Raw genomic sequence first — 16,827 nt, 5'->3', positions numbered from 1 at the left:
CCTGAGTTGCCCGGAGCCTCAGAGGGAGAGTGTCCTGCCAGACAGTCGTTCTCAGCGAGGCGCCCGTCCGTCCCTTCTCCCTCCAACCTCCCTGCGTTCTCCAGTGCCCGCCAGCTCTGAGCTTTTCCAGATGCCGGTTGGGAGGGGTTCATCAGAGGCTCCATAAATACTTGTAGGAACGTGTTTGTTTGTTTGAAAGGCAAGGACAGAAACTGGAGGAAGTATCGCCCAGACTTCCTTGAGATCTGCTCACACCAGGAAAGTCTGAATGAGCCCTGCGCACATTCGCGTCCACACACACATTCATGCCTACACCCATAGCCATACACACTTTCACACACACTCGTGGACACAGTCACATATACACATGTGCACACACAACAACAACAACTATGCTCCTGAGAACACCTTCCTTTTCCTTTTCTATGAATGCTACTCTGATTCCTTTGTCCTCATTTTCCTTCAAAAACCTTTCATCTAATTACTTGACTGAGTCCTGTAACTGTATAATGGAGGAGCAGATTTTATTTTATTGTACTTAGCAGATTTTCAGCCTTAGCTTCAGAGCCCTAAATGTACATGCACAGACTCACGCACGCACATTCTCACACCCCAGCCCCTGCATCCTTCTTAAACACATTAGGTGCAGTTTATTGCTGTTATTTTTGGGAACAGCTTTCTACCCAGACGTTGTTGTCAACGCCCTCTGGTGGCCAGAGTGGGACTAGGCTCTGGTCCTGGGTGACTTCAGCGTGTAAGAACTCTAAACATCCTTTTCCCTCTTTCCTCTGAAGCTTTCCTCCAAGCCTTGAACCAATTTCACACCAGGACTGATGCAGATGAGAGAACAGGGCAAGGGCCCAAGGGAACAAAAGGATCTCAGACTGTCTGGAGCAGAAAAGAGTGGAGTTTTCTTTGTTTTCCCAACTGAATGCAAGCTAGAGTATGTTTTGCAATCCCTCTTTAGGCTGAGCCTGGATCTGTGCTCTGAGCACAGTGGGGGACTGTGTTTTTCATTTAAGCTGCAGGAGGGTTTCTTGAGCTGAGCAGATCTTTAAGTGACTTCATAAGCATTCAGATGTGCTGTTTCCTGAGCGAAGCCCTTTCACACAGATCACAGAGTCGGTCATCGGTCATCGTAAGGAAGGGGCGAGGACAGAAGAGAGGAGTGCGCAGGACACCTGGCTATGCAGCATCAAGCACCATTCAGGCAGCCTCAGAAGCTACCTAATCGAACATTGCCACAAGTGCCCTCTAATGACTGCTGGTTCCACGTAGTTCTTCATGGGGGGGGGGGGACGGGTGTCCCTGGGAAAAAATAAAAGTGTGGCTCACTTTCCCCTCTCTTGGAGATTTGCATCCCAGATGAGCCTATTTAATCCCGAGACATCCTGCAATAAGGAAACCTGCTTGAGGTTTGTTGAATCCGGTTTCCCGATGTATTTGACTCCTTTTCATGTTAACTTAAAGTTCTCTTGGAACATACTTTGAGAACCTCAAATATAATTCAACCTTTATATTTTATTAACAATAAAACAGAGCTTCAGGGCAAGGTGGGCATTTGCACAAGGTCATGCAGCAAACTGGTGAGAAACCCAGAGCCAGGACCTAGGACTCCAAGTGCTGGAAATGAGGCTTGCTTCACTCCCCCGCCTGATTCTGGGCATCTTCAGGGTGTGTCAGCCTCCTCCTGGAACAATTAGCCTCCCTGGAGAAGTCTGGTTAAGTACTTAGGAGGTCACACTGCTGGGTAGAACTTTCTATGTCTATGTGCCAAAGATAACTTTGTACTCTGTGGTATGATTTTCAGAGTTCTACAAAAGCCTCCTCGGCCAACTTTTAGATTTTTCTCCTTTCCTTTTCCATAGGGTCCTCAAAAGCAAACTACCTTCCCCAAGAAAATCCACCTCAGACTTTCTCCTCTATCTCTTTTGTGTCTCTTTGTATAAGATGCTACCATTCATGTGGGCATGGTAATTAGTTGAAGTTTTTCTGGTAGCAAACAGTAGAAAATAATTGTAGCTTACTGAAGCAAAAAAAAAAAGTCTTTAATAAGGACTTGAGTAACATACAGAATCTATGAGGAAAAAGTGAAGAAGGGGACTTCAAAAAGGATTAGACCAAGATTTCCCAGGGAGGTGCCAGTGGTCGGCCTAGCTTGGTCATGTGACCACTCTTTTGACCAAGGAAGAAAAGAACTATGGGTAGAAGTCCCATGGAAACTGCATTCAGTCAAGCAGGTAGGGCCCCTGTTCTCAAAAGAAAAGTGGCAGGTGGGGTGCCCGTGAGGTGTTAGCTGAAAAGGTGGGTGGGGTGTTGAGAAGGCAAAGGACAGGAAAGCATCTCTTCTCTCTCACATAGCATAGCCATTCAGTCCCTGAGTCCTATTCATTTATTCGCCCTGAGAATGTCCAGATAAGTATTATCTGGGGGACACTGGGAACCCAGCAAACTACTGTTACCTGTAGAAACCGCCTTCCTGCCAATATGCTAACTCAGCTGTTCCTTAGACTGCTGGTCATACAACAGAGCAAAGCAAGCTCCTAATGGCACCTCTGCCCAGTTTACTCTGTTAAATCCCTTCCCTGCAATAACAGAGCACAGAGCAGTCCGACCTTTTGCCACTGGACACTTGGAGTTCTCCCTGGCCTTTCCCTGTCTGGCTTCCTTAGGACCTTGTGGCATTAGCTAGTCCAGCCCACTGCCACTGGATATGAGTACCTTCAGGTGACTGTCCTGTCCAGCCTGTTACCCCCGGACTCTATCATTTTCTGCTACTCAGCCTCAATGAAACCTATATGTTCCTGTCAATATCTTAATAAACCTTAACTCTCAAAGGCCATCTCTATATTTTCTTCAGTCTCTTTGAAACCTGCTCCTCTACCCCAGGACACCTGGGCTGTGAATGAAACAAATGACAGTTGTTTACCTTTACATCCACTTATACTTCTTTGACTTCATTTCTTAGAGTTTTTTTGTTTTTGTTTTTCTTTTTGTTTGTTTGTTTTTGGCTCGACCACTGCACCCTTTGCTTTAATGCTTTAGGAATCTTGTAAGAATGCAGATCTGGCCATACAACGTTGAACTTTAGATATTTCTGCCTCTACCAGCTCATTTCTGAGCAGTCTTTCATTCTCACTCAATATCTGTCCAGGAGATCTTTTTTCTACCCACCTATCTTCTGACTCTCCCCTCAGTCCAGTTTAGCTGTCAGTTCCTACAGGAATCCTTGCTTGTCCAGACTATTAGATTCTTGAGGACAGTGACCCTCTATAATCTGTTTCTTACAACATTTTACTATGAAAACTTTCAAATGTACAGAGAAGCCAAACCCATTTTTTTCACATGCTTGATGCCCACAAGTGCACATAACCCTTTGATGATTGATGAATGAACAAATGTGTGAATGATCTTCCCAATCAGCTAGCTTATTTAACATTCTCCTGTCATAGGCTTACTTATTGTAATCAGTGTTACTTAATCTTTTCTGGGAGGGGAAGATTAAATTCTTCCAGAATGTTGTTTCAAACTACATACCTCCTCCCAACTCTCCATTCTGATGTATTTACTTCTAGCTCATTGAGACTAATCATTTGTGCTGGTCATTCTCTGATGGATTCTCCAGATCCACTCTGCCCACTGTCAGGGCACTTCTGTTCCCCAGAAAGCTGACCCCTACAGACCACATCATCTGCACTCCTTTGGGTCTGACCAGATCAGGAGGGAGCTCAGGGAGCTAGAGGAGAGAGGTCAGGACTGCCTGCATGTGGAGTGAATTTTGGCAGTGGCTGCCTTTCCTGTTGGAGGTATAGTTCATAGGGGGATAGTTTCCAGTTATAAAACTTCAGGCAGTTCCCATCCTTGTAGTTTCTTTAACCCTGCCTCACCTTGCCCTTTGTTATGGCTTGTGTCTAGATGTCCCCCCAAAGCCTCATGTGGTCATAGGTGGGGCTTTTTCAGAGGTGGATAGATCTACAGTGTGTGATGCTGGGATTGATTCATGGTGCAATGTTAGGATTAAAGGTGCTAGGATTAAAAGTGTGTGGTTGCTAAGTTAGTTCACTGATTGGTTTGGTACCTGCCCTAAGCCAGGTAGCTTAGATAGAACATAAAAAAGATGGAAAGAAACTGCTTTGTCGCTTGCTGGTTGCTACTTCACTGTTGCCTACCTTCTGCCTGCTTTGCTTTGCCATGATCTGTTTCTCCTCTGTGCTTCCCCTCTGCCATGCCACGATGACTTGGAGCCAGCCAACTATGCACTGAAACCTCTACACACTGTGAGCCAAATAAACTTTCCCTCCTTTAACTTTGGGTGTTGGGTATTTTGTCTCAGCATGAGAAAAGAAACAAGAATTTGGTATCAGAGAAGTGGGGTCAATTCTGTGATTGTACCTGACCATATGGTTCAGAAGCCTTTGGAACTGGCTTGTGGGAAAAGTTTGGAAAGGTTTGGAATACCGGCTAAAAGAGCAGCCCTGGAAATCTTTAGGCTGTACTTGATGGGAGATTCTGATCACAGTTCAGAAACCAGGATGCTGATACAAATGATGCCAGTAAAGATCAGGCTCAGGAGGTTTCTGCTGGGAAGAAATACTGCATTGGCTGTTGGACTTCAGATTATGTGTGTTATGCCTTGGCAGAAGGTTTGTCTGCATTTTGCTTGTGTCCAGAGACATTGCCTGAGTCTGAGATTAAGGGCAGTTTATGAAGCTATGAGTGTGAAGCCAAAGGTGCATACCCCAGAAGTTTGGAGAAGCCAGAAACAAGGATCATCTGAGGAAAACTGCAAGAAGGTAGCAGAGGCAGCCCAAGAGAAAAGCCATGGGAGCTGCAATCCCCAGCAGTGTCACAGGGACACTGAAACGAGCCAATCAAAGTCCTTCTTTGGGATGTTTCCAATTGGATCTAGAGAGGGAGATCTAGTCCTCTGTGGTTGTAAAACTGGAACACATGAGGCACAGGAGTGAGCGGCTGTGATTTCAGCATAATCTCAAGCGGTATAAAAAAACGAATTTGGGGCCAGAGATTTAGCTCAGTGGCATCAGACCTGCCTCACAAGTGCAAAGTCCTGAGTGTGATGCCCGGTACTGGGGAAAAAAAAGAAAAAAGAAAAGAAAATGAATTTGACCCATTTCCCTGAAGTCAGTCTAAGTGGCAGCCAGCCTAGCAATGAAACAAGTATTTGAGAACTTCATATTCCCAGAAGGCACAGTCACAGCTGCTAAAAATACAATCGGGAAGTCAAAAGTTACATGAAAGAAGAGACAAGACTGAAGTGATATGTAAGTAAATGCTAATTGACATAGGTCAGATAAGTAAATACTACAGAAATTCAGAAGAGAAATCACTTCCAGCTAGATTGAAAAAGCTAAGGAATAAAGTCTGGATTTTTAAGGACGCAGAGATTTGATGAGATCAATGAGGGAAAAGGATCTTGGCCTTGAGGGGAACAAAGGCAAAAATGTAGGAACACAACAGTGTCTGGGGTAGCAGAAGAACTTTGGGAAAATGGATAGAAGAGAGGTTTAGGGCACATTTCTATTGGCCTAAGAGCTAGTCTGAGATAAAGAACTTTGGCATCTGGTCATTGGCTGTGGTTTGTTCACCTTGCTTTACAAACTGGAGGCTCTGTGCAGGAGCGCTGGCTCTGTCCTTGAGAGCTCATGTAGGTTAAAAGACCCAGAAGGAACCAGAAGTGTGGCCCCAGATCAACTTTGCCCCAGTGTGAGGGATGTCAGATGATCTGGGGAAATCTTATTTCCCTAAACTGGTCCATCAAGAGGCAACCCAGCCAGGTGTGGGATCAGATTCCTGGTCCTCAGGGCCACACTGCTAACCTGAGAGGCCTGGCAGACAGATGAATACCATCGCAGGCCTCTCCAAATTATAAGATTTGTCTCATATCTGAGCAAAGCAAGAACTGTCACTAGGGAAATGGCCCTCCAATTTGAAGAGTATTAATCACCTAATTAACCAGAACACCTGCTCATAAAACTTGTCCCACCCAGGGAACCAAATTAAACAAAGCATGAGAATGTGGCACACAGACTTGGTGGTGACATTTGCATCCTTGGCTGGCCTCCATGGACACTGGGGCTCATGATACTCTCCCAGCCAGCTGTGGGGCTTGACAGAGGCTTCAGAACACTAGACTTGTTTGCAAGCGGCAATTAGGGCAATCTCAGAGAAACTCCACTTGCAACATAACTGGAAACAAGGTTGGCCCTGAATATGCCGGGCAGGGCACTGCTATGAGTGTTTCCATACGCTAACAGTCTAATGCTCACAACAACCAAATGAAATCCCTGTTGTGGCTGAGGCTCGGTTGAGGCTCACAGGACTAGTTTCTCCTTCGGGGACAGGAACGTCTGCATTTCACAGTCTCCCTTGCAGTTAGTGTGGGACCATGGCTCTTATTCTACCAATTGGGTATGTGTAGAAGTGGTGGATATCACTTGCCCACTTGGTCTTTTCAGTCTCTGATGTATTCACCTAAGCTCTCTTTCTTTGCCTGTTGGCTAGACAAATATATATAAAAAAAAATTCAGTGAAGGATCCCACGGATTCCTGAGAGAATGGAAGGCAATAACAGTGGTCAAACAGTCTGTTGCACGAGAAAACTGATTGTCCCACTGAGATCTGGGGGTTAATGTACTTGTCAACATTAACGGTATATTTCCTGGGCTGATGTATCAATGCTGTGTTGGCAATTCTGTTTTCCCAAAATCACACAGGATTAATTTTAAGGAAAATTGCTACTTATGTGGTCTGATTTCAGAAACAATAGGAAATTCCCTCACCCCAAAATAATGCCTTCTTCTGTTGATTAATCATTAAAATTGCTTTAAATAGTACTCCTTATTATCTGCCCTTCCTTTACCTCTCGTTCATTCATTCACACATTCATTCAATGCATACTGACTAATTTCTAGGTGCAGGTAGTAGTGTTATAAGTGTTACAGTGAAGGTGAAGTAGGCATCACTGCTATTTTCATAAAGTCTTGTATGGGCCACATCTATAAAACAATATATCAAGAAAATTAATATATAATCACAAGTTATGAAATATTGAGAGGGTGCACTGGTCAGCTGTCTACTACTATAAAAAACACCTATTGGGCCAGGGATTTAGCTCAGTGGTTCCGCTGCCTGCCTTGAAAGTTGCAAGGTCACAAGTTCCATCCCTGGAACAACAACAACAAAAAGAATACCTATGATAATCAGCTTATAAAGAGAAAAAGTTTACTTTACTTATGGATTTGGCCATTTCAGTCTGTGATTGGTCAACCCTATTGCTCTGGATCTGTGGTAGTGGTGGATCATGATGAGGGAAATGTAATGGAGAAAAGCTGTTGACTTCCTAGTGTCCGGGAGACACAGACAGAAAGATCCTGAGTTTCATGGTCATGTCTCTAATAACCTAAAATTTCCTATGAGGACCCACTTTTCAAAAGTTTTACTGCCTCCCATAGCACCAGGATAGGAACCAAGATTTAAAAATATATGCCACTGGGCTATACCCATGAGTAGTAGATCACTTATCTTGCAAGTGCAAGACCCCGGTTCAATCCCCAGCATATGAAAAAAAAAAAATCCATGGGTATGTGGGGGGCATTCCAGATCCAAACTATTGCCAGAGAAAATTGATAGGGTCATATGATAAAGGAAGTGGAAGAACAAAGTTCTTTAAGAAGTGGTCAGGAAAGGAGACTCAAAGAACAAGAAGAATCTAGCTATGATACAATAAGGGATGGAGTAGGATAGATCACAATTCCAATAGAGAAAATGGTACATGCAAAGGCTTTAAGTAGGCTGTGGATAGTTGGAGGAAGATAAGGAAGGACACTGTGGCTACATCCTAGAAAGTAAATGAGACCTGTCTGGGAAGGTCAGAATTATTTATCCTTTCCTGTTCTATTGACCCTAATATTATGTGAAGTACTACATTGAGTGACTTCCCCCTTGCATTTGTGTGTATGAAGAAAAGACTGCATTGTTGGATTAATCAGACCTGAAAAATAGTCTATTGTAGCTCCAGGAGTCTTTCTACAAGGCCATCTAGTTGGGGGATTGTATTAAAGCTGACCTGTGTAGACAAAGTCATATTTTTCTATAGCTTTTAAGATTGTTGATGTGGCTGAGGATAGGAGGTAGAGTTGATGAACACCACTAGGGTAAGAAGATAAAGTCCTAGCTGGAACTACTACCTCATTGAAGGCATGCATATTTCTGTAAATTATTTTGTTATACAAATTTCTGTTTTCCCAAGTTTTCTAATGGCACCGTCATCTACTGAAAGGCACAGGCTAAAGACTTCAGTGTCATTTTTAATACTCCATGTGGCAGGAAACTGGAAAAAAGCAGGAGTGGCAATTCTATTTCCAGCAAAGTGGATTTCAAGCCAAGACTGATCAGAAGAGAAAAAGAAGGACACTACATACTTGTTAAGGGAACAATCAAAGATGAAGAGATAAAAATAAAAAATGTGTATGCACCAAATATCTGCACACAGAATTATATAAAACAAACACTATTGGATATGAAAAATCACATAAGTACTAATACAATTGTATTGGGGGACCTCAATACTCCACTGACACAAATAAATCAACTAGACAAAAAATCAACAAAGAAATATCAGAGCTGAACCAACCCTTTGAACAAATGAACTTAGTAGATACCAACAGAATATTCCACTCAATAGCACAATACACATTCTTCTTAGCAGCACGCAGGACTTTCTCCAAAATAGACAACATACTAGCTGATAGAACATGCTTAAGTAGATCCAAAGGAATATGTATATTATCAGATCATAGTGCAATGAAATTTGAAATCAATGGCACAAGAGACCACAAAAACTACATTAACGCATCAAAATTAAATCATGCTCCCCTAAGTAACCAGTGGGTCACCAATGAAATTAAAGAAGATTAGACAGTTTCTGTAATTAAACAATAACACCAATACAACATATTAGAACATATAGGATGCAATGAATGCAGTCCTATGAGGAAAATTTATAGTGATGAATTCCCACATCAGAAAAATGGAGTGAGTTCAAAAATATAACCTAATGTTGAACCTCAAGCTTCTAGAAAGAGAAGAGGAAGTTAAACCCAAAGCATGTAGGAGGGAGGAAATTATAAAGATCAGTGCAGAAAATAATACAATTGAGACTAAGAAAACAATACAATGAATCAATGAATGGAAGAGTTGGTTCTTTGAAAGATTAAATAAAATAGACAAATCCTTAGCAAACCTTATCAAAAAAAGGAAAGAAAAGACCCAAAATCCATGGAATTAAAGATGAAAAGGGAAAAATCACAATGGATCTTTAGACATCCAGGAGATCATCAATACTTACTTTGAGAATATGTACTCTAATAAGATGGATAACTCAAAAGAAATGGACAGATTGCTAGATACATATGAATTACCAAAGCCGAATCAAGATGATATAAAAATTGTAAATAACCCAATATCATTCAGCTCAATTGAAGAAGTAATAAAAAACATATCAACAAAGAAAAACCCAGATCTTGACAGATTCACTGCTGAATTCTACAAGAAATTTAGAGATGGTGTAATGCCTCAAACTGTAATGAAATTGAAAGAGAAGCAGTACTCCCAAAGTCATTCCTGGAAACAAACATTACCCTGATAGCAAAATCAGAGAAGGATCTAACCAAAAAGGAGAGCTATAGGTCAACTCTTAATGAACATAAATGCAAAAATCCTCAATAAGATACTGACAAACAGAATGCAGCAAATCATCAAAAAGATTATACATCACGATCAAGTAGGATTCATTCCAAGGATGCAAGCATTGTTCAACATACTCAAATAAATAAATGTAATACACTGCATTAACAGAACCAATGACAAAAACCACATAATCATTTCAATAGATGCAGAAAAACCATTTGACAAATTCCAACACCAACTCATGATAAAAACCCTACAAAAAATTGGAATAGAAGGTCTTTATCTCAATCTGATAAAAGCCATCTATGACGAACCAATAGCCAATATCGTACTAAATGGTAAAAAAACTGAAAACTTTCATTCTAAAATCAGGAACAAGACAAGGATGCCCACTATCACCACTCCTGTCCAATATAATTCTGGAAATATTAGCCAGAGAAATCAGGCAAGAGAAAAAAGATAAAAGCAACATGGATAGGAAAGGAAGAAGTTAAATTATCATTATTTGCTGATGACATGATACTCTACATAGGAGATTCCCAAAACTCCACCAAAACACTCCTAAAATTAATAACCAAATTCAGCAGCTTAGCAGGATACAAAGTCAACACTCACAAAGGAATAACATTATTATACATGAGTAGCAAACTCACTGAGAGAGAAACTAGAGAAACAATACCTTTTACAATAGTATCAAGAAAAATGAAATACTTAGGATTCAATCTACCAAAGGAAGGGGAAAACCCATATGTTGAAAACTACAGTACTCTGAAAAAGGAAATCAGTGAGGATAATAGCAAATGGAAAGATATCCCCCGTTCTTGGATATGCAGAACCAATATAGTGAAAATGCCTATACTTCCAAAGTTGTTATACAGATTTAATGCAATCTTAATCAAAATACCAATAGCATACTTCACAGAACTAGGGAAAGCAATCCTAAAATTCATTTGGAACCAGAAGAGACCTACAATAGTAAAAGCAGTTATGGGCAACAAAGGCAAGCCAGGGAACTTCACAATCCCCAACTAGAAGTCATACTACAAAGATATCATGTTAAAAACAGCATGATACTGGCCAAAAAACCAAAAATGAACAAAACAAAACAAAACAAAACAAAATGCCCAAAGATCAATGGAACAGAATAGAAGATGCAAAAACAACTCCAAACACACTCAGCCACCTTTGACAAGGGGCTCAAAGGGAAGAAAGATAGTCTCCTTAATAAATGGTGCTGGGATAACTGGATTTTCACATGCTGAGAATTGAATTTAGACCCATATCTCTCACTATGCACAAAACTAAAATTGAAATGGAACAAAGATCTAAATATTAAAATAGAAACAATATTCTGGAAGATAGAATAAAACCCTTGAAGTCATAGGTGGCAGCAAAGATTTTATGAACAAAACTCTGATCACACAAGAAATTTTACAAAGAATCGACAACTGGGATCACATCAAATTAAAAAGCTTTTGCACAGAAAAACAAAAAAAACACCAATAGTGTGAAGAGATAACTTAGAGAAAGGGAAAAACGTTTTACCAGCTACTTCTCAGACAAAGGACTAACATCTAGAATATATAAAGAACTCAAAACAATCACACACACCCCAAATTTAAAGATAAAATCCAAAAATCAACATCTGAAATGAATAGACATTTTTCAGGTGCAGAAGTACAAACAGCAAATAAAATATACGTGTTTTACTTTTCTCATTGCTGTGACAAAATACCAGACACCCAAAATTAAAGGGGAAAAGGTTTATTTAGCTCACAGTTTGTAGAGGTTTCAGTCCATAATCGGCTGGCTCCAAGGCAGAGTGGCACATGGCAGAGGGGCGGCACAGAGGAGAAACAGTTCATGATGCCCACAGAGTAGCAAAAGCAACAAGAGACCTTAACAGTGTCTTCCTGTCCCTTTTATCTTATCCAGAGTACTTGGGGTGGGTAGCACTCACACCCTTAATCCTAGTGCCCCGAACTTAGCATTGTACCATGAATCAATTCCAGTGTCACACAGTCTTGATCTAGCCACCTCCGATAAAGCCCCACCTCCTTCTCATGAGGCTTTGGGGGGACATCTAAGCACGAGTCTTAACAATGTGCAAAAATGCTCAACATCTCTGGTCATTAGAGCAATGCCAATTAAAACAACACTGAGATTCCATCTCACTTCAGAAAGAATGGCTATTATCAAGAAACCAACCAATAGCAAATCCTGGTGAGGCTATGGGGAAAAAGAAACCCTTCTTCATTGCTGGTAGGAGTGTAAACTGGTACAACCATTATAGAAGTCAGTATGGAGATCCCTCAAAAAATGAAAACTAGACCTGTCAGCCAAAGATGGCTGCACCCTGGCGAGTGGACCAAAGGCTGCAGTAAACCTCTCGGCGTGGTGGAGGAAGAACGCGGGAGGCGAGTCTAAGGCTCAAGATGGAAAATCATAAACCTGATGATACCATCAAGGAAAACTTAACTGATAGAGCCAGAAAAATTAACCAACTTCCAGAAACAGACAGGAGTCTACTTGAACATGAATCAACATATATTGGACTTAATGATGCTTTCTGTGGTCTGATAGCAAACAGTCTTTATCCGCGCACCTTGCACGTGACAAACGTTCGCATAGCTGTTGGCTTACCAATGGCGGTGATCCCATTTTTGTCAGCAAATGCCACTTATACAAGTTTTGTAAGTTTACCTCTGAGTACAGGTGATTTGAATTGTGAAACATGTACCATGACACGGGCTGGACTGATTGGTTTAGTTTTTGATGGTTTGTACCCTGCTTTCTTGGCTGTACCTGTGAATGGTGCCCTAGCAGCCAGTTATCCATCAGCCCTGCTGCCAGAGAAAGGAAACATCTTAACATACTGGATTAGAATAGCCAAGCCTATCTTTAGAAAGATGTTATTTCCCTTTTTACTTCAGACTGTATTTACAGCATACCTTGGGTCTAGACAATACAAACTACTTACAACAGCTCTTCAGGTGACTGAACTGGGCCTAGAAATTCACTGATTTTTAACCAAATATGTATGCAAAAATAAAATAGTGAAAATAAAAAAAAAAGAAAACTAGAGGTTCCATTTGAGCCAGCTGTTCTCCTCCTAGGTATCTTCCCAAAAGAGTTAAGAGCATCATTCTATAGTGATATCCATGTTTTTAGCAGCACAATTTATTTGTTTGTTTGGGTACTGGGGAATCAAACTTCAGACCTTGTGCTTGCAAGGCAGGCACCAGAACCACTGAGCTAAATCCCTGGCCCTAGCAGCACAATTTATAAGAGCTAGATCTTGGAAACATCCCATATGCTCATCAACAGATCAATGGATAAAGAAAATACAGTATTTATATACAATGGTGTACTACTCTGCCATAAAGAAGGAGAAACTTGAGTCATTTGTGGGAATATGGATGAACTTTTATTTTAAGTGAAATAAATTGGATACATAAGTTTAAATATCAAATTGTTTATCTTGTGTAAGAAATTCAAAGGGTAAATGAAGAGCATAATGGAGGATAGATATTGGGAAATAGAAAGAACATGTTCAATTGGGAAGGGGAACAAGGGAGGGGGATGGAGATGGGAAGGAAGGGACCCAGAAAAAAAAGAGAATGGAAGGAAAAAAATACAAAGGAAACTTTTTTAAGTGGGGAGGGGAAGAAGAGTTGAAGGGAGGGGAGGGGAATAGGGAAAAAAAGAAGAGCCAAGATATATTATGTATAGGTGCAAATTTCCTGTAATGAATGTGATCAATATGTATGACAAATACGTACTAATAAAAAATAAAGTTAAACAATAAAATTGATATATATCACCCAGAACAAAAGACCCAATTAAAAAATGGTTTCTCTTTTATGAGAAACACTTTACATAACTAAAGAGCAAAATAGAAGAGAGATAAATGGGAAGCAGGGAGCAAGAAGTTCAAATACTTCCCCAAAATACAAACTCTGTTTTAAAAATATTTCAGTATATATGCTAGTTGGTTTCATTTATACTACTGGCTTATTGAAAAGAAAGTCATGTTATTATCTGTTTCTTTCTTTTTTGTAAGACTCCTTTTGATTCTTGTCTTGTAGTCTGAGTAGTTTGAAGATAACAATACTCACTGTAATGACTATTGTTGTTATTATTTGATAATGAAATTTTGTGTTAATTTTTTATAAAATAAAATATACCTTAAGCTTCCACTTAAGAAATCAGATAAAGAAAAGGATATTAAACCCAAAGTAAACAAAGGAAGGAATTAATAAACAGCAGAAATTACTAAAATCGAAACAAATGCAATGAAAAAAAGGAATGAAATAAAAATTAGTTCTTTGAAAATGGTAATTAAAATTATAAGAACTTGTGACAGAATAGTCACAAAAAAGGAGAAAATATCGATATCAGGGATGAAATAGGGAATATTCCTATAGGTTCGACATAAAAAAACCCAATAAAAGTAATATTATGAAAAGCTTTATGCCAAATATTTGATGACTTAGATGGAATGCAAAACATCTTTGGGAGACATAAACTATAAAAACTCGACTCCAGAAAAGTTAAGTATCCTAACTAGTCCTGCAGCCACTGTAGACATTGAATTCATAGTATAACAGCCTCCTATAAAGAGAATAAAGCCCTCAATGGCTTCACTAGAAAACAGGACCAATTTTACACAAACTCCTCCAGAAACAAAAAGAAGAGAACACTTTCTAACTCATTTACCTTGATACCAAAGCCAGACAAGGGCATGATAAAAAATAAATATTATATATCAAGGTCTCTATGATAACTCCAAAGTTAACCGAATATTAGTAGAATTCATCAATAAATAAAAAGGAAACTATAACACAACCAAATGAAGTTTATCTCAGGTATGAAGAGTTGGTTCAACATTGGAAAATTAATCAATGTCATTTACTAGATTGATTACAGAAGAAAAACATTATCATCTCAGCAGCTTCCGAAAAAGCATGACAAAATTTCATATATATTTCAGCTAAAACTCTCAGAAAGCTAGAGAAAATGGGACACATCTTCAACATGAATAAAGGATGACTACCAAAACAGCTGGTATACATAATGATGAAAGAATGAATACTTTTCTCCTAAAATCAAGAAAAGGGTAAGGACATCTGATTTCACCACTCATTTCCAACACGGTGCTAAAGATCTTAGTCAGCATAATAATCTGAGAAAAAAGCAGACAGATTCACAGGTTTACAAGGAAAATATCAACATCTCTTTGTTAATAGCATGATTATCTACATAGAAATTTCCAAATAATCAACTAATAAATGAGTTTGGTAAGGTAGCTGGATTTAAGATTATATGGTCAATATATGGAACTAAATTTTCTTCTTAGATACTGGCAATAAATATCTGGAAACTGAAATCACAAAATAGTAGCAATTACAATAGTACAAAAATATGGAATCCTTTGGGAAAAACTAAGTATATGCAATATTTACATGGTGAATATGACAAAACTTTGAAGACAGAAACCACAAGGACTTTCTAAAGGGATAGATATAACTCTGCTCATGGACTAGATGACTCAGTATTGCTAAGATACCAATTTTCCTCCAACTGATATATTCATTTGATGCAATCTCAACCAAATTCCTATGTTTTAAAGAAATTAACAGGATAATTCTAAAGTGTATATAGAAAAATAGGGTGTCTAAAATGGCTACCATAGGTAATTTTTAATAATAAGAACAATGTTGGATAATTCATTTTATCTAGTTTCAAGACTTAGATTGTAGGACACAAAATGGCTATAACAATTTTGAATAAGAAGAACAAAGTTGGCAGAATTACATTATCTGATTAGAGACTTATTATAAGGCTATGGTAATCAAGATGGTGTAGTATTGGCTAAAGAATCAATCACATAAATTAAGATGATACAATCAATGAAACAGCAGCCTACAGATTGGGAAAAACATATCTGATAGCAAGTTAATATCCAAAATTTAGAATTAATTTATACAAGTCAGTCATAGAAAAATAACCCAATTAAAAATGGTCAGTGGACTGAATAGACATTTCTCTAGAGAAGACATAAAAATGCCCAAAATGTGCTCAACATTTTTAAGCATCAGAAAAATGCTAATTACAACTACATTCCGATGTACTTCATAACCATTATGATGGCTACTATCAAGAAGTCAAAAGATAACATGTTGGTGAGCATGTGGAGAGAAGACAAATGTTATCTACTCTTCGGGTGAATACAGATTGTTGCAGCCATTATGGTAAAAATAGTAAGGAAGTTCCTATAGAAATTATACATATAGCTAACATACGACCTAGAAAACCCTCTTCTGGGCCTATATCCAAAGGAGATGAAATCATGTCTTGTAAAGATATCTGTACTCTCATATTTATTGCAGCACTATTTACACTAGCCAAGAAATGGAAACAACCTAAATGTTGCAAATGGGTGAGTTGTTAAAGAAACTGGTATATACATATACAATGGACTATTACTCAGCATTTAAAAAAGGAAGATCCTGCCATTTTCCATGGCAAAGATGATTCTGGAAGATGTTATGCTAAGTAAAAAACAAACAAAGAATAAGATTATGCGATGTCAATTATATGTGGATTCTTTAAAAAGTTAAATTACATGTGGATTCTTTAAAAAGTTATCTGAAGAGATAGACAATAAAATAGTGATTTTCATCTTAAGTGCTAGCATAATTCAATGCATAGAACAAAATCTTTCAGCAATAGGCTTTGGAACAAGTGATTATCTATGTCTTAAATACTTAAGTCTTATTATATTTAGTCTTAAATACTTAAGTCTTATTATATTTAGTCTTAAATACATAGCCTATATGGTGCTCTTTTTGTTGCACCATATAAAAACTTCCTCGAAATGGTCTATATGTAAGTGTAAGGGCTAAATGTATAAAAATTCAATAGAAAATATAGCAGAAATCTCTTTAATCTTGAGTCAGACAAACCTTTCTAGCTAAGTTACAGAAACCACAGATCATAACAGGAAAATGATAAATTAGACTTAAAACTAAAAACAGCTGTACATTCAGACAAGTAACCCAATTTTTAAAAATGAGTAAAAGCTTAAATAAATGTTTAACCAAAGAAGAGATACAG

At 38.8% G+C, this 16,827-nt stretch overlaps 1 pseudogene; it reads left to right on the top strand.

Moving 5' to 3' along the window:
• Positions 1-11,617: 11,617 nt before the first annotated feature.
• Positions 11,618-13,179, top strand: LOC101708819 (transmembrane protein 126A pseudogene; annotated as a pseudogene).
• Positions 13,180-16,827: the final 3,648 nt, after the last annotated feature.

The sequence above is a fragment of the Heterocephalus glaber genome, unplaced genomic scaffold (assembly GCF_053883595.1).
Source record: "Heterocephalus glaber isolate CG9 unplaced genomic scaffold, H.glaber_assembly_v1.0 deba00001606, whole genome shotgun sequence".
Taxonomy (NCBI): Eukaryota; Metazoa; Chordata; class Mammalia; order Rodentia; family Bathyergidae; genus Heterocephalus; species Heterocephalus glaber.
Note: the sequence above shows the minus strand (reverse complement) of the source record. Positions and strands in the feature narration are given on the sequence as shown.